Genomic DNA, 23,903 nt, shown 5'->3' with positions numbered 1-23,903 from the left:
CACGGCCCTGGGCCAGCTTGCAGAGTCCTCGTCTGCCTTAGGAAGGGAAGGACCTTCATGGCTTGCAAGTGGTCACCTGTCTCTGGGCGACAGATATCTCTCAACTGGCTCAGGACTGAAAATCTAGTCTGAGATCCCTTTGGCACCACCCAGGGATCTGAAGAAATGAAAATGAAGCAAAGGAAGGCAAAATTAGAAATAGTGATCGCAAGGGGGAGGGTATAGTTCAAGTGGTAAAATGCATGTTTAGCCTGCATGAGGTCCTGGGTTCAATCCCCAGTATCTCCTCCAAAAATATATGAATAAATAAATAAACCTAAATAACTCCCCCTCCAAAAAATGTAAAACAAAAAAGAAAAGAAAGAAATAGTGATTGCATCTGCCATCAGCCTTCTCCTCACCTCAAACCCCTTGTCCAGTCCTCCTGGAAGAAAAGGATGTTCTCTTTCTGGCCACGTGAAAGTTTCAACCCCCAAGCCAAACCTCAGAGTGCCCTGACAAAATGGAGAAGAACGGGGTTTTCGTTGTTGCCGTGGTTAGACCCATTATTCTAATTAAGGCCAAAGAGAGAAATCTTGGAGGTGTTTTAGGTTTTTTAGCCAAATTAAGCCTAATTCAGTCCAAGAAGAGACACTAAAATCGATTCCATTTTAGAAAGGCTTTCTCATCAAAAGCACGGCGGGAGGAGGGGAGTGTTATTTTTGAAATTGAAAAAGACACCATCAGACCTTGAGAATGTTTTAACTGACTTTCCTGTTACATCATGACTTGAGATGTGGGGGAGGGTCTAGCTCAGTGGTGGAGCGTGTGCTTAGCATGCACGAGGTCCTGGGTTCAATCCCAGTACCTCCATTAAAATAAATAAACCTAATTACTTCCCCCCACCCCAAAACAAACAAACAGAAAAAGACTTGAGATGAGTCTTCCCTCCTCTCAGCAAACACTCAGCGGGCGTGAGGTTGGGCAGGACCCGGACTGGGAAGCCAGCAAGCAGCTCACGGGACCCGGACAAATGCCCAGCTTCGTCTGTTCTGTTTTTGGCCTCTTCATTCCCACCCTGTATTAAGTCAGCTCCCAAAGCAGAGAAAAAGATAGTCTGGAGGGAAAAAAAATGGAATAAAATGTTCTAGCTCTGTTTGAAAGGTGGAAAAACAGACAGGTACCCTGAAACATGGCTTCCTATTCCCCCCCCTCCTGTCTCGTCCGGAACGAACGACCATCAACTTGGACAAAGAGCCACCTTTCGAACCCTCCCACGTTTCAATCCTGCTTCCAGTCCCCCTTCCTTTGAGAAGTCCCGGTGGCTTGACCACCGTGACAGTTGACAAGCATGTACCACTACTTGGGCATAATTTTCAAAAAGATAAATATTTGACAGATTTCCATCCAAACGGAATTTGAAACTACTTGAATAAGGGAAAAAGTACGATCGAACCTCGGGGGTGGGGCGGGGAAGGCCCTTGATAGCTTACACGGGCTGGAATAATGAAGACACGTTTGCATTTCTCTTTAAGTCAGATCCTCCTTTTTTCTGGCGCAAGTGTCATGTTGAAGATGAGATTGAATGTGGGTGGCTGAGCTCAATAATTTGGGCTGCATGCTCCTCTTTGGGGATCTAAGCATCTCCCCAGGATGCTGCTCAGCCCGCACTGATTAGGAGAGCACCCGTGAGGACGCAGGACGCCGGCAGAAAGCGGCCAGATCCCTTGCTCTCTAGCACACAGGAGGTGTGCATCTCACCCTTACACAGGAATGACTGTGGACAACCTCTCAAGGACTTCCTGGCAACCTCTCGACAGGTCTGCCCAGGCAGTGCCCAGGGCAAGGTCGACACTCAGGAAGACAGAATATGGATGACAGGCAGCCACGCCCCAAGTGGCCGACCTTGGCCAAGGGACGTGGGCTGCTGGGACCACAGGGGACAGACGTGGAGCGGGGGAGTCTCATCTCAGTGGAGGAGAGGAAGAGCATCCTGGACCTGTGTGGCCTTCCCCCAGACACGCAGCACAAGCCAAGTGACGACGTCCCAGGAATATATGTAACACAATGGCTGAGAGCAGGCACCCGGATTGGAATCCTGGTCCCTCCACCTGCTGGCTGGGTGACCTTCGGCGAGTGCCTTAAACCTTTCTGAGTTTCCGCTTCTGTATCCATAAATGGAGGAAATAAATCCTGTCTGGCTGGTGAGTCACTGTGTTAAATAAAATGAAGCCTACAAAGCATGGGGTTTGCTTGCCAGCCCCACACGTAGTAGGTGCTCAGGAAGTATCAGCGTCGTGGTAAGTCGCTCCATTCGAACGCGACCAAGATCCACTGCTGGGTTTTGCCTGTTTCAATACCTGAAGCCCTAAAAGCCGCCATGTGCTTTCTTCTTTGTGATTTCAAAACAAGGGAGAGAAACTCTCCGGGGAGCGCCCCGTGCTGTGTGCTGTAGCCATTCCAGGGCATATTTGTGGGGTTCGTCATTCTGGCCAAATACTTCACACTTGATTCTCTCCCAGCATTGCTCCTTCCAAGTGAACACGGCCACGCTGCTGTTATAAAAGTGTCGTCTCATCCTCAGCCCCCTTTCCCTGCTCAGAAATCCCGTCCTTCCACAAGAATACCTGGTGAGTTTAATTCCTCATTAGGAGATCCTTTTTGCTTTGCCTCTTTTGCCACAAGTTTCCAGGGTCTGCATCTAAACCAGTGGCCTAGTCTCCAGCAGGTGATGGTGCCTGCGGTGTCCCCACATGTCCCTATGCAGAGGTGGAGCCATGCAGCACTGGTGCTGGGGGTGGGCAGGGGGATTCTTGTCCTAGAGCAGGGTCTGCCTTTGCAGAAAATGACCTCTGAGCATCCCTTGAGACCTAGGATGTGTTTAAACCCACACAGCCTGAGGATGAAGAGCTAGTTGAAAGCAGCGTCTCTTTTCCTCCACTCTCAGAATTTACCCTACAGAAACACACGCTGGAAAGGTATGTGGACACACACTGTTCACCAATGTGCATAACAGCATGATTCTTAAGAGCGTCAAAGTAGAAACAACTCAAATGTCTGTAAGCTGATTAAGCAAAATGTGGTCCAAGCATACAGTGGAACATTACTCAGCCATGAAAAGGAGAGAAGCTCTGACATTCGCTACAACGTGGATGGACCTTGAGAACACAATGCTCAGTGACAAAAGCAGACACAAAAGGACATACAGCGTGTGGTTCTACGTGAAACGTCCAGAACAGGCCAATCCAGAGAGACAGAAAGTGGATCTGTGGTTGCTGAGGGCTGGGGAAATGGGGAATGGACAGTGACTGTTAATGGGCACATGGTTTCTCCTTGGCATGATGGAATGTTCAGGAGTTAGTGGTGATGGCTCTACAACTCTCTGGCTATACTGAAAACCACTGAACTGTACACTTTAAATGGATCAACTTTATAGTATATGAATTATCTCTCAATAAAGTTGTAAAAAAAATATGGGCAAAAAAGAACAAGGTACCTTCCCCAAGACAGATCTCCAAGACACACAGTGCCTGGCCCAGAACAGACTCTCAAATACTTGAAGAATGAATCTATGTAAAAAAAAATGCAACTATATATGCTCTAAAATAGGTAAATTCATTAAAAAGGTCTGGAAGGACACACACGGTATTACTACCAGGGCTTATCTCATGGGAGGCGAAGGAGAGAGGAGGATCAGGAGAAACTTCCATTTCTTAATGACTTCTGCAGATGACGGTCCTTTATAGGAGCAAGATTTTTGTATAACTTACATATCCTTTAAAGAATGGTGCTACCTCTGTAAGCCCTCGGAGGCACGTGGGCTCGTGTGAACACGCAGCTGCGCCCGCAGGCTGCTGTCTGCGCAGGGAAGCCCGCTGCTCAGCCCACCTGGTCTGCCGGGCGCTGCTGCTCTTACGACCGAAGCCTTTACTGTTCATTCAGCATCCAACACAAAAAGAAGCCTTACTGGGTAAGTCAACTGTGGGACATTCTCTCGGTGGAGCATGACCTTGCAGTAAAAAGAGCAAATCCCTGAAACACACACCAGCATGATGGATTTCAGATGCTTTCCGCTGAGTGAGAGAAGCCAGTCTCAAGAGCCATGTGCTGTGTGTCTCTGCGTACGTGACACTGCGATGAAGGCGAGGCTACAGGGACAGGGAGCAGCGTGGGGCAGCAGGGGGACAAGGGTGGGGCAAGGGTCTTACTGCAGATGGCCAGCTCAAGGGACCAGGCTGGGGCGTTGGGGTTGTTCTCTGCCCCCTTGGTGGGGGGTGGTGGCAAGGATCTACGTGCGTGTGAAAACTCACAGAGCGGTATGGAAATGTAAACTAGGAGTGAGCCAAAGGAACAGACTGATTTACTGAGGGCCAGGCATTGGCTGAGGCTCTGAGGATTCAAAGGTGTTGACAGCTCTGCTCCTGGGGCGCTGACATCCTTGGGCAGGGGAGTCAGACAAGATACCAGTCGCCAGAGACACAAGGTTATTTCAGGAAGACCTGGCAGGGGGACAGAGCTAGGGGTGGTGGGGGAGACGGGGGTCCCAACTTCTTGGCAGGCCAGTTGAAGGTGCCGTGGAGGATGGTGTTGATCTGAGAGCAGACCAGACATGGGGAGAGGTGGGAGTGAGCCCTCCTGGCACAGGGAGCAGCAGGTGCAAAGGCCCTGTGGCAGAGGAGGGCAGGGCTGCTGCAGGGTCAGCAGAGAACCCAAGGGCACCTCCAGAAGTCTGGGGTTTATTCCAATTCCTGAGGGAAGCCCCAGGTGGGGGCACAATATGATCTGACTTATCTTCCTAAAAGAGCCCTCTTTTTAGATTGTTAGGAGAAAGAGTGAAAGCAGGAAACCACAGAGGAAGCTCCCACAGCACTTACTATTTAAAAGTTTCAATGATAATTAATGCTTAAGTTCCTAATTGAGCTTCTTAAGACCTATATATGGAAGCTGGGCAGGAAAAATACCATTCTATGAAGAAGCTAAGTAACATTCATCCCAGTACATGAAGGGTTAACTAATTAACTATTTAGTTAACAGGAAAGTAAATGACAGCTTCTACAATTTAAATGCAGGTAATTATACACTTTGATCACAGCCCACAAGCAACAGCTGGCTTATGAATCCAGTGTGAATTGTCCCTACTGACTTATAAACACCATTATCCAAAGAAATAAATTCTTTATGAGTGTGCACTCAGTTTTTAAAAGGGGCACATAAAAGAGGAGACAGGAAATGAACAAGGCGTTGAATCTGCTGTTCGGTTACAGTTACTCACTGTTAGGGATCAGTACAGTACACTGATTTCAATCAGGCGTGGGCCAACTTTCTATAAAGGGCCAGAGAATAAATGTTCGTGGCCCCGACCATCTACTTCCTGTCTCTATGCATTTGACTCCTCTAGGGACTTCATATAAGTGGAATCATACAGTATTTGTCCTTTTGTCACTGGCTTATTTCTCTGAGCATCATGTCCTCAAGGTTCATCCATGTCGTGGCAGGTGTCAGCATTTCCTCCCGTTTTAAGGCTGAGTAATGTTCCACTGTGTGGATGGACTACATTTGGTCTATCCATTCGTCTTTCAATGAACTCTTGGGCTGTTTCCATCTTTGGGCTCCTGTGATAGTGCTGCTGTGAACATGGGTGTGCCAGTGTTTGTCTAAGTCTCTAGGTATTATTCTAGAAGAGGAATGGCAGGATTGAATGGTAATTCCATGTTTAACTTTTTTAGGAACCACCACACTGTTTTCCACAGCAGCTGCACCATTTTATATTCCCCTGGGAGCGTGCAAGGGTTCCAACCACTCCACATCATTGACGATGCTTATTATTTTCTGGGTTTTTTTTTTCATTTTTTCAATAGTAGCCATCCTAATGGTGTGAAGTGGTATCTCACTGTGGTTTTGATTTTTATTTTTGACAATGAGTGATGTTAAGCATTTTTTCACGTGCTCATTAGCCATTTGTATATCCTCTTTGGAGAAATGTCTGTTCAAATGTTTGTCCATTTCTTAATCAGGCTAAGTGGGGTTTCTTTGGTGTTATTGTTGAGTTGTAGGTGTTCTTTATATAGTCTGGATAGTAACCCCTTATGAGGTATATGATTTGCAAACATTTTTCTCCCATTCCATGGGTAGCATTTTCACTCTGTTGATAATGTCCTTTGAAGTATAAGAGTTTAAAATTTTCATGATGTCCAATTTCTCTATTTGTTTTTTCGTTTGTTGCCTCCGCCTTTGGTGTCAAATCCAAGGAATCATTGCCAAATCCCATGTCATGAAGAGTTCCTCCCATGTTTTCTTCTACGAGTTTTATCATTTTAGCTCTTACATTTCGATCTTTGACTCATTTTGAGTTAATCTCTGTATGTGGTGTAAAGCAGATAACGATCCCACTTCACTCTTTTGCATGTGGATAACCGGTTTCCCAAGATCATTGGCTGAAGCACCTGTCCTTTCCCCACTGAATGGTCTTGGCATCCTTGTTGGGGTCAATTTTTATAACCAAGTAATTAAAGTTAAGTAATAACACATGAGGATCTAATCTTGCCAGAAAGAGCACCACAAAAGTGAATTTGTGAAAGAAGCCGACATAAATTAGATGAGTTCTGCTTTTCTGCTTCAATATCAGTGGCCACATCTGTGCAGACCCCTTATTCCTGCGTCCAGTGGGGACTTCCTCACTATTATTTCCATCCGGAATTTGAGTGAAGCTGACTCCCAGCGCTCTACAGAGGTACATACACACAGGAGGGTCCCTTCCCTGCCTTTTCTGTTTACTATCAAGTGTTCGATTTTGACCTCATTCTTGCTCTTCTATTTTTAAAACCTAGAGGATACTTGGAAAGTGGTTTCTTTCCTCTGCAATATGCCTGTTCACACGATGACAGCAGGTTCCTGTAACTGGGTCTGAGGACTCAGCAGGGGTTGTACTTCGGGGAATCCGTGAACCTGAACTTGAACGTGAAATTCCAGTCGGAGCACAAGTGTCTGTGCCTGTTCTTCTGGGAGAAACTCCCAGCTTTCAGCAGACTCTGACAGAGGCCCGGGCTGAAGAAAGGAGAAGAACCACTGGGCTATATGTTTGGTTTTTTTTAAACTTCACAAATTCGAGGACTCCAGTTAGACAAGCCTTGGAGGACCCAGGCAGGTCAGCAGTCTTTAGGAGAAATGGACACAATTAATTCACTCCCTGGAGGGGGTGGAGCGTTGGCCGTGCCTGCCCCTCCCACCACCACAGAAGGCAGACAGGGCCAGACGGCGGTCACAGGAGGGGAGGGTCACCTGCCCTGTCTCTAGCAGGAAGCCACAGCTTGGAGGTGGCTAGACTGTTCGGCCATCACGCCATCTTTTGGGATTCAAACAGTCCAGGAAGGGATCGTGCTGATAATTAGCCCATCCTTCAATGACCACCTTGGTGGTAATTAACCAACCCACAGGCCACCAAGCCCAGGAATGCCGCAGATCTGAGGAACTCCAAGAGAGAAACCTCGGCCAGCAGGTAATTAAGGGGAGAAGAGCAATGTTGTGGGTTGTTTTTTTTTTTTTTTTTCACATCCACCCTAACTGAATAGGACCGAGGAAGCAGACATGATTTGGCATCGATTTGGCATCTGTGGTGGCCCTTTGGTGGCTGACACTAACCAGCGCTGCGGTGAAGAGCTCAAGGTGAGCCCACTTAACTCCTACCCCAGGGAAGCAGTCCCAGCTCCTCCTGGGGGTCTAGCAGCCATTCCAGCAGTGTCTCCACTCTCAAAAATTCAGCTAGGACCAACGATTGCGAAGTTACGGGGAAGTCATCCCAAGGCGGGTTTTAGCTCTATGTGAATGGGCTGAAATGTGGAAATAGTCAGCTTTCTTGATCTCTAAAAGCTGATTTTTTTAAATTGATTGGCCATTCCACATTTTAATTTCTTACATCTCACTGTTCGAGAGGGTTCCAATACTGAGGCAACGGTTTCAGATGCTGGGTTTCCCACAAGAGCAGAAATTCATTTCAGAAATTACCCATGGGTGACCTGACTGGCGCACCAAATTCCAGAGTCAGTGCGATCTGCCGAGGGATACTAGTCCTCGGGTGACAGCCACTGGGGCCGACTGTCGGCAACCAGAAGAGAGGAACCCAGACTTCCTCGGGAACCCTGAGTGTTGTCTAAACCTCAGCCCGGCTCTCTGGGGCCAGAAAGATGGGGAGGATGCCAGGAGAGATGCTGAATGTGGAGGTAATGCTGGGATCTGGGAAACGCACCGTCTCACAGATGTTAGGAGGCCAAGGGGATTCAGCCTGCAGGATGCATGTGGCCAGACCAGGGCTCTTTTAATTATAGCAAACAGGAGAGGATAATACAGTAAACACTATTCCCTTTACCTTAAAGGAAGTGAAAAGTAATGTTAAAAGTGCTGGGAAGTCACGGGTCCTCCCCTCCAAATCACACCTCTGAACCGGCGTCGGGTCCACAAACGCCTGATGCTGTGCTGAGGGCCAGTCAGACGTAACCTGCGCTGCGTCAGACCGGCCGCTGGTTGGCTTTTTCTGTTTAGGGTCCAACAGCCAATATTGCAGGCTCTGCGGGTTGGATATGCTCAGTGGAGACTACTCAGCCCCTCCAACGTAGGGCGAAAGCAGCCCCAGATGTTACGGACACAGGTGAGCACATCTGTGGGCCAATGAACCTTCACTCTTGGACACTGCAATGTGAGTTTCATACGATTTCATGGGTTCCAATACATTATGCTTCTGTTTGGGTTTTTCCCCCAACCACTTAAAAATGTACAAAATCATTCTTATCTCTAAGAGAGAGCCTAAAAATGATTCTGGATAAACAGATGGACAGGTAATCAAGCAGGCCATGTGATGACAAACTACATTCTAGAAATCTCAGTGGCCAGAGGCTCAAGGACACTCTGAGGGTGACAGCCCATGCCCCTGTCATGTCTCTCCCCTGGAGCAGGAGGACGCAGTGTCGGGAAGTCTCTGGAATGACATGCCCACAGGCTAGAGCGGGAGCCATGTCAGGAGGCAGAGGGGACCAGCGCTCAGGTCCTGTGTGGATCCTGACCCCTGCCTCCCCCACGTAACACTGACCTGCACCCCTGAACCTTTATGATTCAGAGGTCTTGTGGATCTGTGGATACAAGAAGACGGTAAAAGAGGATACCTTTGAACAGACATTTCTCCAGAGGAGGTCTACAAGTGGACAATATGCAAATGAAGACATGCCCAACATGGTCAGTCATTTGGAAAATGAAATTTAAAACCACAACTAGAGACCGCTTCACACCTACTAGGTTGGCTACAATAAAAACAAGGGAAAATAAGACGTGTTGGTGAGGATGTGGGGAAACTGGAGCCCTCCTACACAGCTGGTGGGAATGGAAAGCGGTGAGGCCGCTGTGGAAAACATTTGGCATTCCCCCAGGAGCTAAACGTGGAGTCGCCGTGTGACCCAGCAACTCCACTCCCAGGTCTACACCTGGGACAAATGAACATCTATGTCCACACAAGGACTTGTCCACAGGTGTTCAGAGCAGCGTTACTCGTAATAGCCCCAAAGGAGAAACAACCCGAATGTCCATCAGTGGATGAATGGGTAAGTAAATCGTGGTCCAACCATACAACAGAGTATTATTCAGCCATAAAAGGGAAGGAAGCCTTGTCACTCACTACAACGTACGTGAACTTCAACCCATTATGCTCAGGGGAAGAAGCCAGTCCCAAAAGGCCAAGTGTTCTATGATTCCATTGTCGGAAATGCCCAGAACAGGCCACTCCACTGAGACAGGAAGTAGATTAGTGGCTGCCAGGGCTGGAGGGCCGGGGCAGGGACTGTTAAGGGGCACGAGGTTTGCTCGGTGGGGGTGAGGGGAGGAAAAGTTCTAGAATTAGAGAGTGATAGAGGTTATGTCACAGTGCGAACATCCCCAAGAGCTGCACGGTACTTTAAAACAATGAGTCTTATGTGAATTTTATCTCAATGACAAGAAAGTGACAGGGCAAGCATGGGTGAACGCGAGACGAGAGCGGATGGACGCTGTGCAAACCAACATGTCCCCATGCTCTCACCCAGGCAGAAACGGGGCGCGGAACCGCTCCAACAAGGAGGAAGCTGGGCCTGACAAGCTGCTAGGTCACAATTCTTTACGACGCTTTCAGGAGCAAGCTCGGTTAACAAACAAAAACACTCCTTACACGCTACTCCTGAGAGACTTTCTGTTTGAAAACCTCAGTGACGTAGGGTGAGATGTTAGGAAGTCTGTTTTCAAAATGCCAGAACATTTGGCCAAACGTGTCCCGTAAACAGCACCAATCGTGGGGAAGGAGTGAGGAATGAACAGCGAGAGGCAGGTTCTCACCATCGGGAATCTGAAATGAGACTATGTCCCAGAACCTCCCTCTGGAGGATAAAGAAGCGATCGTTTCCGGAAGATTCGACATTCATGAAACTCGAACAAAGGTAAACCAGATCAGGTCAGTGTCTCAGGAGTCTTAGAGGCCATTAAAAAGAAAAGTATGATTCATTAAATTTACAGTGGGGGAAATCTTCGATTAAGGATGGATAACTTGGGGTGGGTTTAGCTCAGTGGTGGAGCATGTGCTCAGCAGGTACGAGGTCCTGGGTTCAACCCCCAGTACCTCCACTTAAAAATACCCAAACAATAAATAAATAAACCTAATTATTCCTCCCAAAACAAACAAAAGAGTTTTTTTTTTATTAAAAAGGATGAATAACTTTATTCCACTCAACAAGAATTCTGGTTTTAAACCATTGGTGTGGAGTTAAGAGGTGTCTACACTATGAGAAGTCAGTGACACAGGGGGACAGAGGTTGGCTCCCCTGGGAGCTGGCGAGGGCAGACATGGCCACCGGAGCACCAGTCCCTGGCTGGCACCAGGGGATGTGCGCTGGCCCTTGGGGACAGGTCTCCTGCTGCAACAGCGGCAGTGTGAATGCTTTGGTGGCCTGTCACGGTAGCAAAGAGGTGAAAACCACGTATCAACAGGGAACTCAGAGGGGTGGGAAAACATCGTTGCTGGGTGAGAGACAGCTCAGAGTCAAGTTAACAAGCATGAACTTGTGTTGGCACAAACCGGCCAAGCCACGGAGCCTCCTCAAGAGGCCCCTGCGGCCACGGGTGCAGCTCGGGGCGACAGACTGGGTCTGAGTCACCCGCATGTGGGCTGTGACGTGGACAGAGCAGGACTGACAGGGAACAAGTTTCAGAAGCAGGGGCTGGTCCAGGGAGAGGCTGCCAGGCGTCCTGGAACCTCCCGAATCACAGGCAGAACACGAGGGTGCGTCTGTTGTGTGTTTCCGGCGGGAGGACACACGTGTTCACCTGACTGTCAGAAGGCCCGAGACCCAATGTTCTCTTAAGGGGACCTGGAGTCAAGGCACCTTGTAAAGGGCGCCACGTGGGTAGGGGTGGGGTTGGCGGTGTGGTTTCAGGCAAGGACACAGGGGGACGTGACCTCCACTGCGGGACTGCAGCGTGAGTGTGAAAGGGAGCTGGTGCAAAGGGAAGGGAGCCCTTCCAACCGGCAAGTCCCCTTCTGAGAGTCTGCAAACGTCTCCCGCAGGCGCATAAACATACTCGGACAAGGAAGTTTCCTGAAGCAACGTCAGTAAAAGCGAAAAAGGGTAAATGAACTGCCCCTCATAAGGAGCCAATTAAATACCCCAGGACACGTCCGCCTGGTGGGATCTCACATAGGAATGTGGAAAAGACGCAGCACACACACAGAGGACAAGGAAAGATACAAACTAAACACTAGCTGAAAGCAGCAGGTCGCAGAAAACTGGGCATGATACAATCCTCTCCTTTTTTTTTTTTTTGCTTGCATCAGAGGAATGAAGCTCTGACACACACCACAGGATGGATGAACCTTGAAAACATGCTACTCAGTGAGAGGACCCATCACAAAAGGCCAGAGTGAATGATTCCACGGATGTGAAATGTCCAGAACAGGCAAATCCACAGAGACAGAGAGTGGGTTGAGTGGGTTGTGAGGGGCTAGGAAGGAGCTGGGGGTGACTGCTCTTGGGGACAGGGTTTTGTCCTGGGGTGATGAAATGTTCTGGGACTAGACGGTGGTGGTGGCTGCATCGCCTTGTAAATATACTGAAAACCACAACATTGTACACTTTATGAAGGGGTGACTTTTATGATATGTGAATTACATTTCAATTAAAAAATAATGAAGTAGCACTGAGTATGTTTCATCTGCATACAAAATGTCTGAAAGGATCGACTCTGAACTCTGCCAGCGGAGGGAGGGGCAGGAGGAGAGGAGAGGGGGAGCCAGAGGCTCTCTCGTCCCTTTTCACTTTTTCGTACCAGTTGGATTTTTTACAGTGAAAAGATAGGACTTCCGTGATGGAAAAGAGGAAGTCAACAGGTTTAGGGGGCCTGTCCATAAGGATCCCAAAGTCCCTAAATGGTCACAAGGGAATTCTGGGATCAAATTGCCCAGTGGCCCGGAGTGGACACCTGTTTGCAAAGTCCAATCAAGATCCTTTGGGAAAATGGCAAACATTCGAGTCGGGGGACCTGTGCTACGCAGCCCTGTGAGCGACTTCAAACTGTGAGGCTGTGAAATATTGAACACGGTAAGCAGCTCAGCTGCTGGCCCTTTTAAAGAGCAGGGATTGGGGGTGGTGACATGAGGAGGGTATAGTTCAGTGGTAGAGTGTGTGCCTAGCATGCAGAAGGTCCTGGGTTCAATCCCCAGTACTTCCACTAAAAATAAATAAATAAAACCTCATTAACTCCCCTCACAAAATCCAAATTAAAAAAAAAAAATTTTTAAAAATGATACCTAAAAAAAAAAAATAATACCTTAAAAAAAGAGTATGGGTGACCTCAAGATCCTGTCTGTCTTCATGTTAACGCTCTTCCCTGCACCGCCGGCCACCGTGGCTACTGAGCTCTTGGAATGCGGCCCATTCGAATGGAGATGTGCCATGGGTGCCAAACACACACTGGGCTTCAGAGACTTAACACACCAGGATGTGCGCTATCTCAATGAAAACTGCTTCATATTGACGCTGTGTTACAGTAACAATATTTTGGACCTACTGGATTAAAAAAATTTATTATTTAATTAATTTCCCCTCTTTTTACTTTGCAAAAGGTAGCTAATAGAAACTTTAAAATTACACACACAGCTTCCATGACATCTCAATTGCACAATCGCAGTTCAGCAGACTCTGAGAATAAATCACCCAACTGTGAAATCACAAATATCTTATGAAGCCTTGTTCTACTGGAAAGTAGGCAAAATGCTTTTAGAGCACGATTAGATCTTGATCTAGTAAGAACTGGGGTCAATTCAACAAATCATTACTCTATTTGGTGTCGTGCAGAGACAGTCAGACCTGGTCTCTGTCCTCAAGGTTCTTGTACCACATGAGAGAGAAAAGGAGACACAAATAACTCCTCTGTGGCAAAGGTGACAGGTGCAGACTCCAGGCGGAACTCAGTACCATGAATGATGGGGCGGGGAATCTGGGAAGGTCTCATCCTGAACCCGGCTGTCCGGGCAGGACCATCCCACAGCGGGGTTTGGGGAGGGGTGGGGGCAGACGGGGCGGGCGGACTAGTTCAAGAGCTGGAGCCAGGCACAGGCAGGGTGTGTCCCGGGGGTGGGGCAGGTGGAAGAAGGGCAAGTGGGCCGAGCTGGCTGGAGCAGAGGGCGCGGCCTGAGGGTTCTGGGGGGGGGGGGACGGGCTGCGAACGCCGGGCGGAGCCCCTGCGTGCCATCCTCTCTCACAGGGCAGAGGTCGGCAAACCATGGCCCACGCCCGGGCCAAGTCCGGCTCAGTCTGCTGCCTGATCTTGCACGGTCCACAAGCTAAGAATGATTTTCACATTTTCCAATGGTTGAACAAAATACCAGAGTCAAAATATTTTCTGACACCTGAAAATTACATGAAATTCACATTTCAGCACCCACAAGTAAAGTTTATTGGCACACGGCCACCGCCATTCAGAGCGGGCAGTTGCAGTAGGGGCCGTCTGGCCCACCCAGACACCTAAAATATTTACTATCTGGTCCTTTATGGAGAAGGTTCGACGCCCTCGCCCCTGACCCAACCCCAAGTTCCTTGGAATATTAAAAGATTCCACAGGCTTTCTTTGCTCAAATAAAACAACAGCACTTTTGCCAATTTACAGACAAATATGTGATGGAGACATTTCTCAGACTGAAAACAGTCTGCCCTACAAATATTTCTCAAACCCTTGGTACAGGGCTCCTGTTATCTGCTAGTGAATAGCCGGAAACAAGAGAACACTCCCCACAAGCACTGCATCACCGGGAAACACTCATCAGGCCGTCACGCCTGATTCCACAGCAGAAGACGCCGCAGCAGAAGTTTTAAAAGACGTGCTCGTAGGTGCTACCGTGCTGCAGCATGATATTTTAGAATCCAATCATGTGCCAATAAAACACTGCAAGTTCACGTGATTTAATTAAACGTGCTGGCAGTCAGTGGTGTCCCACAAAGACATCATGCAGCTCCCCACCTCCAACCAGCTTTCAAACCCTTCACATGGCCAGAGCCACAGCAAAAGCTAAGGTTCCAAACACTGGCAAATGGTCTATAACTCGGCAGAAAGGAGCATTCATTTGCTCCACAAATTCTCAGTCCTGTGTTTTGTTGATGAACTAATTCTAACAAATCTAAGCACATTTGTTTCAAATTGACTTTCAACAGAGTAAAACCTTTGAAAAGTTCCAACACAAACATGAATCAAGCCACTGCAACTGGCTTGACGTAGAATTAGGCATCTAATATCCTCCACTGTGTCCACGGCTCCCGGCTACAGGACTGGCAGCAGTCTGGCTGTAAGACCACATCCCGAGGAAGATTCCTGCGCTTTCTGGAAAAGAACCTGACTTGCAGTGTTGGCGGGGCCAAAAGGGGAGTCGACTAACAGTCAGAAGCCTTTGATGAAAACTTCTTTGGGGATTTTGTAAAGGAAAACTAGGTATTGAAAGGGCCAGAATGTTCATTTAGACCAAATCAAAAACATGGAGTTTTGAAGGCTATCAGATCTCAGGCAAGGGTTTCATGATTCTTGCTTTTTTATTTGATGTAGGCCTTGCCTCTGAAGAATGCTCTGGGCCCAAGTGTTTGATTCACTCATGTATGGAGTAGGAAGCCCTCGGGGGAAGTGTGGCAGGGACGGTGGTCCCTGTGCCCTGGAAGCACACAAGAACAGGAAGTAAGACATGGAAATCACTACCGCCCGTCCACGGAGTCTTGGGGTGCTAAATCTATGTGCCGTGGCACCTCTGGCTGATTAACCCCATGCTCCCTAACCCAGAGGTGATTCTGCCCCCCAGGGATCTGCCACATCCAGAGATGTAGCTGTTGTCACGACTTGGGGGTGGGGTGGGTGTTCCTGGCAGGTGGGAGCCAGGGAAGCTGCTCAACCTCCTACAAAGCCTAGGACACCCCTCCACAACCGCCCTCCCACCTACAACGATCCAGCCTCAAAGCCAACAGTGATAAGGTGGAGAAACCGGGTCTGGTCTTCTGTTTGCCCCCTTAGCTGACGGATTAAGATCGCAAGGTTCCCTGGTGAGAGAGCATCAGAGGAAGGTCTTGAAAGAAGCGTTAAGGTTTTCAACAGTAGAAATGAATTTCAGAGAGAGGGGAGACCAAAGGATAAGACCTGTTTAAGGCAGGGAAAGCCCACTGGGAAGTATCATGAAAGACAGGCAATGAAAGAGGAGACGGGGTTGGACCTAGCCCAGCCTTGAACGCCGAGCTAAGTGTGATGAGATTACAACAAAGGGGAAGGGGCCAGTCCATCCATCTGGCTACAAAAAGCAGAGAGAAAGAGCCCATCCGCTCCTCCTGAGGTGGCCCAAGAGAGCCCCAGGGAGGCGGGCTGGGAGGACATGAAGAGATAAGAATCGTGAGCCAAAGGAACAAGGCCGATGCAAGGATGGGGAAGTGACCCCAGAGCATGCTTACTGCTGCTGAGCTAACGGCTGAAGAAATCCTGCTTCCAGGACAGGAGAGGAGGGCGGGCTTCCCACGGCAAGGACTCCAGTGGCCACTGGGGTAGAACAGAGAGAGAAGCAAGACTGTGCAGACCACACAAATGTAAGGAAGGAACCGGAAGTCTGGGTGGGGGCCCAGGTCGCTCCTGGACGCCACTTCTACCTCTGCCACCCTGTAGTTTGTTAGATCTGAAGACTGCTGATGGGTGAATCTCTTCTGGGGCGGCTGAGCCTCCCCGGGAGCACAGTCCAGGTGGCAAGAGCACTGCCAGTGATGAATCCAGGCATGCAGGGCTTCCAGAAATACCTTCTATTCACTCCTGTTTGTCACTTGAAGAGCTGATAGTAAAACCAGATGTGATTTACACAACCAGTGTAGTCCTGAATGGTCCTGCTTCACGCCTGAACTCCTGGCCAGAACATCAGTGGCCAACGGTTGCGGACAATTTTAAATTTCTCAAGCATCCTCTCCCCTCTTAACCTCCTACACAACGCTATATGCACACACTTGGGTGGGTATCTGACTCATGGTAAGCCCCTCGCATGTCTGATATTTGGGGGTCACAAATATTTGCTGAACTGATGGAGACTGAGAAGGTTCCTCACAGAAAGGAGTCCCGAGTAAGGTGAATTCTTCCAGAAGTTGAAGAAAATCGAAGCACATGCCTGAAACTGTTTTCTGTGGGTCTGGAATCCAAGTTTATTTTTCCTCCAGGCAGGCTCCATCTGTACTTATTCTGAGGAGAAGAGGAGAGGTGGGAAAGCTCCGGGTGGTTTTCTTTGGGTTCTCCCTGGACCGGGTGGAGCAGGAACACATTTTTGCGGGCTGGTAATTTTTTTTTTTTTGGGGAAACTGCTTCCCAGGCCTTACCCCACAGGTCACCTTTTGGACAGAAACGGATCCTGGAAACATGGCACTGTTTCCCAAAGATAAACAGTTTGCATTTTAAAAATATAAGCATAATTAAGTGTTGCTGTGACTTCAGGAATGGACTGCTGTATCATGAGTGTGATTTCAACAGTTTTCCAAAAAGGCAGGTGCTCGTGAGCCAAGACTTCTGTTGCTCTGCAGGGACGCGTGCTTTTTCCCTTCTGCTGGGACTGTCCCCATCTGATCGCTCTGGTCTCTACAAGCCCTCACACTCCCTGGTGCTCAGTTCTTGAGTTACTTCCCTCTTTGCCTTCACAGCCCTTTCCAGGTTTTTCCTGGGACCTAAGAGTCCCTTCAAAATCTCCTCTGTCCAGCAGGGTTCACAACATCCAAATGTGAAAGCAGTCCTAGGGTTCATTGAGGGATGAAAGGATAAACAAATGTGGTCCATCCACACAGTGGAATATTACGCAGCCTTAAAAAGGAAGGAGATTCTGACACCTGCTACAACAGGGATGAACCCTGAGGCCATGATGCTCAGTGAAATAAACCAGACCCCAAAGGACAAATACTGTCTGATTCCACTCATGTAAGGTCCCTAGAGGAGTCACATCCAAAGAGACAGGAAGTAGGACGGTGGGGGCCAGAAGCTGGGGAGTCAAGTGTTTCATGGGGATGAAGTTTCAGTCTGGGAAGGTGAGAAAGTTCTAGAGATGATGGTGGGGATGGTTGCACAACATGTGAGTGTGCTTCATGCCACCGAGCTGTGACTTTAACACTGATTAAAATGATCATGATTAAAACGAACATAAAATGATTGTTATTATATTTTGCCATGATTTTTTAAAAAACCACTTTCCTCTGATTCTTCACTGGTTTCCTGCTCCTTGAATTTGGATGGCTCTGCCTTTGGCCTTCTCTGCTCCCTCTCTGCCTCTCCTTGAGTGAGTGCATCTGTTTTCATGATTGCAATGACCTATCACATGCTGACAGCTCAGAGATCCTGTCCTCCAGCCAGGACTGCCCCCTGACTCAGCTCCAGACCCCAAAATCCACACTGCCCGCACTTGGAGTTCCCACACACATCTCAAGTGCCCCAAGCCCACGCCTGAGCTCCTGACCCCCCCCCCCCGCCCGACATCGGCGTCTCTGCTCCCTGAAGTGGCCTGTTCCACCTGATCCCCAAAGTCAAGACACCTGGGAATCACCCTGGACTCTACCCTGCCCTTCGTCCCACAGCGAGTCACCAGGTCCCTGAAGCCCCCGGGAACCTGAGAACCCCGCAGCTCTGTCCTCCCCAGCATCCCCGGCTGGTGTCATAGGCCCTGGTCACCCTGCACCTGGACCATGGCAACATCGACTCTCCATCACCAGCCTCCAGATGCCAAGCCTTCTGATACATCTGCCACAATCCCATGTGCTCACCAAGTGCTTCCCCAACAAACCTCTCGGCCCAGCAGCAGACAAGCCCCACCTGTTCAGCCAGGGGTCGGCAAACTTTTCCCTTAAAAGCCCAGACAGTAAGTATTTTAGGCTTTGTGGTCCATGTTTGGCGTCTGTCGCAAATAGTCAGCCCTGCTGTGGTCTCAAAACAGCAACCAGAGATGGCGTGTAGATGAGCGAGCATGGCCGTTTCCCTCGAAGCTTCACTTCCAAAAACAGGCCGTGTTTGCCGACACCTGCTCCCATCCAGCCTCATCTCCTCTGCTCCCTGCGATCAGCTTCCAGAGGGCACAGCCACGCCGTGGCTCTCCTCACCCGTCTGCTGGCACACCACTCCTGAGATTCAGCTCCAGCCCCCTCCTCCTCGGCACCTTTCCTGGCCCCTCCAGGGAGCGTGGCCTCCCTCCTCTGGGCATCATGCTGCCCTAGGCAGACCTCCAGTACATCTGCATTTTGAAACTTCCCCCCAAGTTAGTCTTTAGTCTCTGTAATCTCATAGGATAGTGCTTGGCTCAGAGAGAAATGAATGAACGAATGAATAAATGAACAATGGAGAAATAGCAGAGGCCCAGGAAGCAAGTCTTTCAACAAATGACCCGATGCCATGGCTCTGACAGCTACAGGCAGAGGTAAAATTTACTGAAAACCTAATTCAGACATAAAACAGAAGCCAGACTCATCTCCATGGCCTCCAGGGCCCTCTGCCTCTCCTTCTTCTGCTCACCAGCCAGCAGCCACACAGCCGCCCTTCTCTGCCTTGACCAGGCCCAGCTGATCCCTCCTGCCACAGGACCTTTGCATCTGCTGCCCCTTGCCTGGAAGGCTCGTCCCTCTGAACTGCACAAGGCTGTGCTCTTTCATCAGTTCAGTCTCAGCTCAACTGTTAGCTCCTGAAGAGCTTCCCTGGATGTCAGTAGCCCAGTTCTTACACACACACCACACACACACACACACACTCTCTCAAAATAACTGCAGAGATCTTAGTAGAAATAGGCTCACTGCGTATAGCACATCTGGGCTTTGTTACATTGTAAATGATAAACAATCATTGTATCTATCAGGCCATTACATGTAAGTTCTACATATTTTTAATGGCTTTCTATGTTTCTTTTTTTCATTTTAAAATATGGATTATGGCGTGTATAATCTGATTCACGGCATCTGAAATCCACTTGCTGTATGCATGTGTATTATCTGTAGGCTTGGGAAATCAACTATACTTTTTGGAAAGTCACAGAATTCATAAAAATTACAAATAAGGTTGTCAGGGCATAAAACTGTGCTTTAAAATATCCAAAATCTATGTATCATAAAACAGGAATGCATTTCAGGAAAAAAGAAGTGAGGTGTAGCGAGGAGTGGGGCCAGGCGGTCCGCTCCCGAGGGCTCAAGTCCTGGCATGAACACCAGGCCGGTTCGCACCTCCAAGTGGCTGATTTCCAGACTTTGACCAGATTGGCAGCTAAGAGCCAGAGATAACAGAGAAGGGGAACCCGTTTTTAAATGTTCTCCTCTGAAAGTCCTGCCGGCAGAGCTGGCCGCTTGGCAAAACCCATCTGAGCATGTGATGCTGGGGACTCATTTCAGATGGACCTAGACCTGAACCGAGACGAGTTGCTTTGAGCGACTTTTCTGGTTGTTTTTGGTTTTGCCCAGGCCCTCCCGCTTGGAGAGCACTATTTTGGACAGGAGAATTTCTATGCAATCAAAGGGTATTTCCCACCTTAGACGGTGCAAGGCTCACACACTCAGTCAAGCAAGACGTATTTACTGAATGTCTCCTCTGTGCTTGGTGGTCAGGAAATCAAAATTAAAAAATCAAAAAACAAAATTAAAGAAGCGGGGGCAGCTATAGCTCAGCAGTAGAGTGTGTGCATAGCATGAACAGGGTCCTGGGTTCAATCCCCAGTACCGCCATTAAAATTAAATAAGTAAGTAAATAAATAACCTAACTACCTCCACCCCCAAAAAACAAAACAAAACAAAAAAATCATCTCAGGCAGGCCATACTGCTCATTTGCTTCATTCTAATAATAAAAAATAACATCAAAAACAATGGCCCCTCTACTGCACACCTGTAATGTGCCCGGCCCCGGGCTAAGCAGTTATAGACACGATTCCTAACATCAGAACCACACAAGCAGACTCTCAAGTCTCGGCCTCATCTTGCAGATGCCAAACCTCACCTGGAGTCTCAGAGCCAACGTTAACCCCTTCTCTGCCATGGCCCCGAAGCCCGCCCTGGCAGCATCTGGTGCTATGACCCGTATTTTCCCTTCACTCCTCCCTCCGGTCCTGTTCATCCAGTCTGAGCTGTGCTGAGCCACGTAGATGGTGCTCCATGGCAGATAAGGAGCAGCTCTTTATTTCCACATAAGCTTTCCCCAGAAGTGTGCAGGAGATTGTTTATTTACTCATTTAATAAACATTGAGTGCCTACTCAGTGCCAGAATTAGTCTCAGCCTGGGGGACACCGAAGTCCGTAAAACACACCAAACTTCTCACTGAGCTGACATTCCAACAACAGCAATAATAAATCCATGTTACAGACAGCGTGTTGGCGATAAACGCTAGGGAGAGCGAGCGAGCAGGGAAGGAGACTGGCAGCGTCATCCCTTGCAGGTGAGTAGATGGCCTGGGAGTTTCAGGGAAGGCTTGAAGGCAGGGAGGGATAAGCCCCCAAAGGCCTGGGCCAAGAGCTTTCCGGGGAGAGGTTTGAGGAGCTCCCAGGAGGCCAGTGGCGCTGAAGTGGGGCACGTGGGATCGCAGATGAGGCCAAAAAGGAGTTGGGCTAGGGAGCCCGGGTGGGGAGACTTGGGCTTTTGCGCTGAGGGAGACGGGATCGGGGGAGAGCTCTGAGTGAGGTAGACACAACAGGACACGATATGACCCCCTGGTTAACAGGCTGCAGTCACTGGGACAAAAGGCGCCCATGGCTTGGACCAGGGGTTGGCGGTGGAGGTGTGGTCAGATTCTAGGTCCCTCTTTTTTGGTGATGGCCTGAGAGAGAGAGGGATGGAGGACGACTCCAAAGTGTTGGCCAGAGCAACCAGGAGAGGCCAGCTGACATTCACCAAGGGAGCTCAGAGCCCAGGAGGAACAGATTTGGGGGATTAAGAAAGCCGATCAGGACTGATCAGAATCTCGGTCTCCACTAGTCAGTGAGGCTCTTCCGGCTCTCCTCCCCAATCTCTGTGCCCATTCTGTCTCCCACATGCCCCCTCGGTCCTCGGTCCCCTCCTGAAGTTCTCCCATTTTTGTCTTTTCCTATAAGAATTCCTTTGGTGATCTTGGGGTTTCTAAGAAGCATATAGGTGGTTTTCAGTTCTCTCTCTAATTCCCAGTGCCTATTCATTCATTCATTCATTCATCTATTCAGTACGGCCTCTGGGCCAGGCCCATGTCTAAAACACCACTGCCTGTGATGGAGCTAATCGCCTTGAAATTCTAGAAAGGAAGTCAAAACACCTTTTTTAAAAAAATACAGAAGCCGATAATCCCTTATAACAAGGCCAAATCCAAAAAGTTCTGAAATATGGAAGTTTTTTGGTAAATTTGGCACGACTTGTTTGGTGACAAAACCTGACCTAAACTGGCTTGTGGTTGCTTATAGTCCTTATCTACCCTGTTCAGTGTGACTAGTCACACAGTTTTGTGCAAAAAAATGGATGTGCTTGTTGGGTGTGCCCTGGGCTGGGAGTTTCGGGCACCAGACTGGTACTTCTCTGCCCCCGCGTTCTGTGAGGGTCCCAACAAACAAGACGGTTTCTCTGAGAACTTCCCCTGGTTTTACAAAAGTTTCACATTTTACAAATAAGTAAGTGCGCATGGGGGAACATATTACTTCAACAAGTGGTCAACCTGCATTAACTAGAAGGAGTCGAAGATATTATAAGATATGGTTCCTTCTGGCCCTGAAATTTTACAAGTAAAACAACCTCATGTGGCTATAAAAATCCTAGAAATACATTTAAAATTTTGACTCAATTATCACATTAATTAAAGTTAGATTAATTAAATGTTGATTACCACTAATTAATTTAAACTCAAATCTGAAACTACATATTAGATCTAAGGGATAAGAGCCAGATAAACAATTTCCCAGCATCTGCACTCCTAGTTCCATTCTGGGAGTGCTTCAGTGACAAACATGGGTAAAAGATGAATACTAAGGTAACGTGCACTCTGCACCCAGAAAGCAAATACCAACTGAATTTCAAAGGACTTGTCTGTTACTTGGAGTAATTAATAACTCCGTCCTTCTCCGCCTGGATTCCCCTTCTGAGCATCTCCGAGGTTTATCTGGGATGAGAAGAACGCATAAAGGTCTAAATAATTCACATTGCTTTTACCACAGAGGCAAACTGTTTCTGAACTCATTCCCGACACAGATCAGTTGGAGTATCATAGGCGCACAGAACCAGTTATCTTTTCCATCATGTATTGTGAGAAGTCTTTTTAAAAAATGACTACCAAGTCTCCTCCGATGTTTTACCAAGCCTGTTGGCAAGATTAGCGCCAGTAATTAAAGAAATTAAATTCCTTTCCGGGGGTGGGGGTTTACCATACATTCTTTTTCTCTGGCCAGAGTAGGTGAGTAGCCATTTCTAAGGTTATTTAAGAATTAGTTCAAGTTTTTAAGCTTGAGTGGGAGAAAGGACAGGTAACCTGGTACTCCCCAGGACAGAGGGGAAAGCTCTTTTATTTTTTTAATTTTGGGGGGTTTTGGGGGGGGAATTAGATTTATCTATTTATTTATTTATTTTAATGGTGGTGCTCGGGATTGAACCCAGGACCTCCTGCATGCTAAGCACTGGCTCTACCACTGAGCTATACCCTCCCAGTGCCAGGAGTCTTTATATAAGCAAACAAATAATATTTCTGATTATGAAGCAACAAGATAAAACTATGTTGACAATATGTGCAGGCAAAAAAAAGGTTATGTTGTTAATGTTTTCTGTTGTTATTTTGTTGGGGAAATCCTAGTTGAAATGGAGAGCCCTGCGTCAGGTTTGATTATTTTGGATTTGCAAAGATAAAACTTATGGGGAGGCAGGAAAACTCATGAAAGTCTGTACTGACAGTTAAATGCACAAAACAAGAAAATAACTGCGTGTTGGGGCGGGCGGGGGGTGGGGCGGCTCATAATAAAATCACCCAGAAGCAGGAATGAAGTCTCGGGGAAAGGCAGCCCTGGACTCGCGCGCCGCATCCTGCCCTTCTCCCTCATTCCTGCGGGGCAACCAGGAGGTTAAAATTAGGACCGTGAACCACCCCCGCCGCCGCCGCCGGAATGGCAGGGGCAGTTGGGCCCCGGGGGCCCTCGAAATAGCCACTAGGATCGGAAACCGAGCTTTCCTAGCGCCGCGGCGAGAAAAACCAACAGGCACGAAGCCGGAGGGAGCGCCGCAGCGCGTCCCAGAAGGAAAAGGACAGGAATCAGGAGCATCTGCGGGGGGTGTGTGCATTTACTGGGGTCTGGGTGGGGGCTGGGTTCACAAACACACACACGCACTTGCACAACCCCCAGAGAAAATGCCACCGAGCAGTTTGGGCTACAAGTTGGGCTCTTTAAACTGAATAATAAATTACTAAATTAAA

The 23,903-nt window shown here is 48.5% G+C and overlaps 1 protein-coding gene and 1 long non-coding RNA gene across 11 annotated transcripts in view; one reads left to right on the top strand and one right to left on the bottom strand.

Moving 5' to 3' along the window:
* The window catches only part of RFX2 (regulatory factor X2), a 99,397-nt gene that overhangs the window by 61,568 nt on the left and 13,926 nt on the right, over nucleotides 1-23,903 (bottom strand). Inside the window, exon 2 of one of the 10 annotated variants that reach the window (XM_072947858.1) lies at nucleotides 12,811-13,049. The exons of the other annotated variants lie outside the window; for them this stretch is intronic. The gene's annotated coding sequence lies outside the window, so the exon portion shown is untranslated. The remainder of the gene's footprint in view (nucleotides 1-12,810; nucleotides 13,050-23,903) is intronic. 10 annotated transcript variants of the gene reach the window in all.
* LOC140688370 (uncharacterized) lies at nucleotides 7,285-12,068 on the top strand. The gene is made up of 3 exons (XR_012063006.1): nucleotides 7,285-7,474; nucleotides 8,515-8,620; nucleotides 11,819-12,068. It is a non-coding gene; the product is annotated as an uncharacterized lncRNA (long non-coding RNA).

This window comes from Vicugna pacos, chromosome 22, assembly GCF_048564905.1.
Source record: "Vicugna pacos chromosome 22, VicPac4, whole genome shotgun sequence".
NCBI classification, from domain to species: Eukaryota; Metazoa; Chordata; class Mammalia; order Artiodactyla; family Camelidae; genus Vicugna; species Vicugna pacos.
Note: the sequence above shows the minus strand (reverse complement) of the source record. Positions and strands in the feature narration are given on the sequence as shown.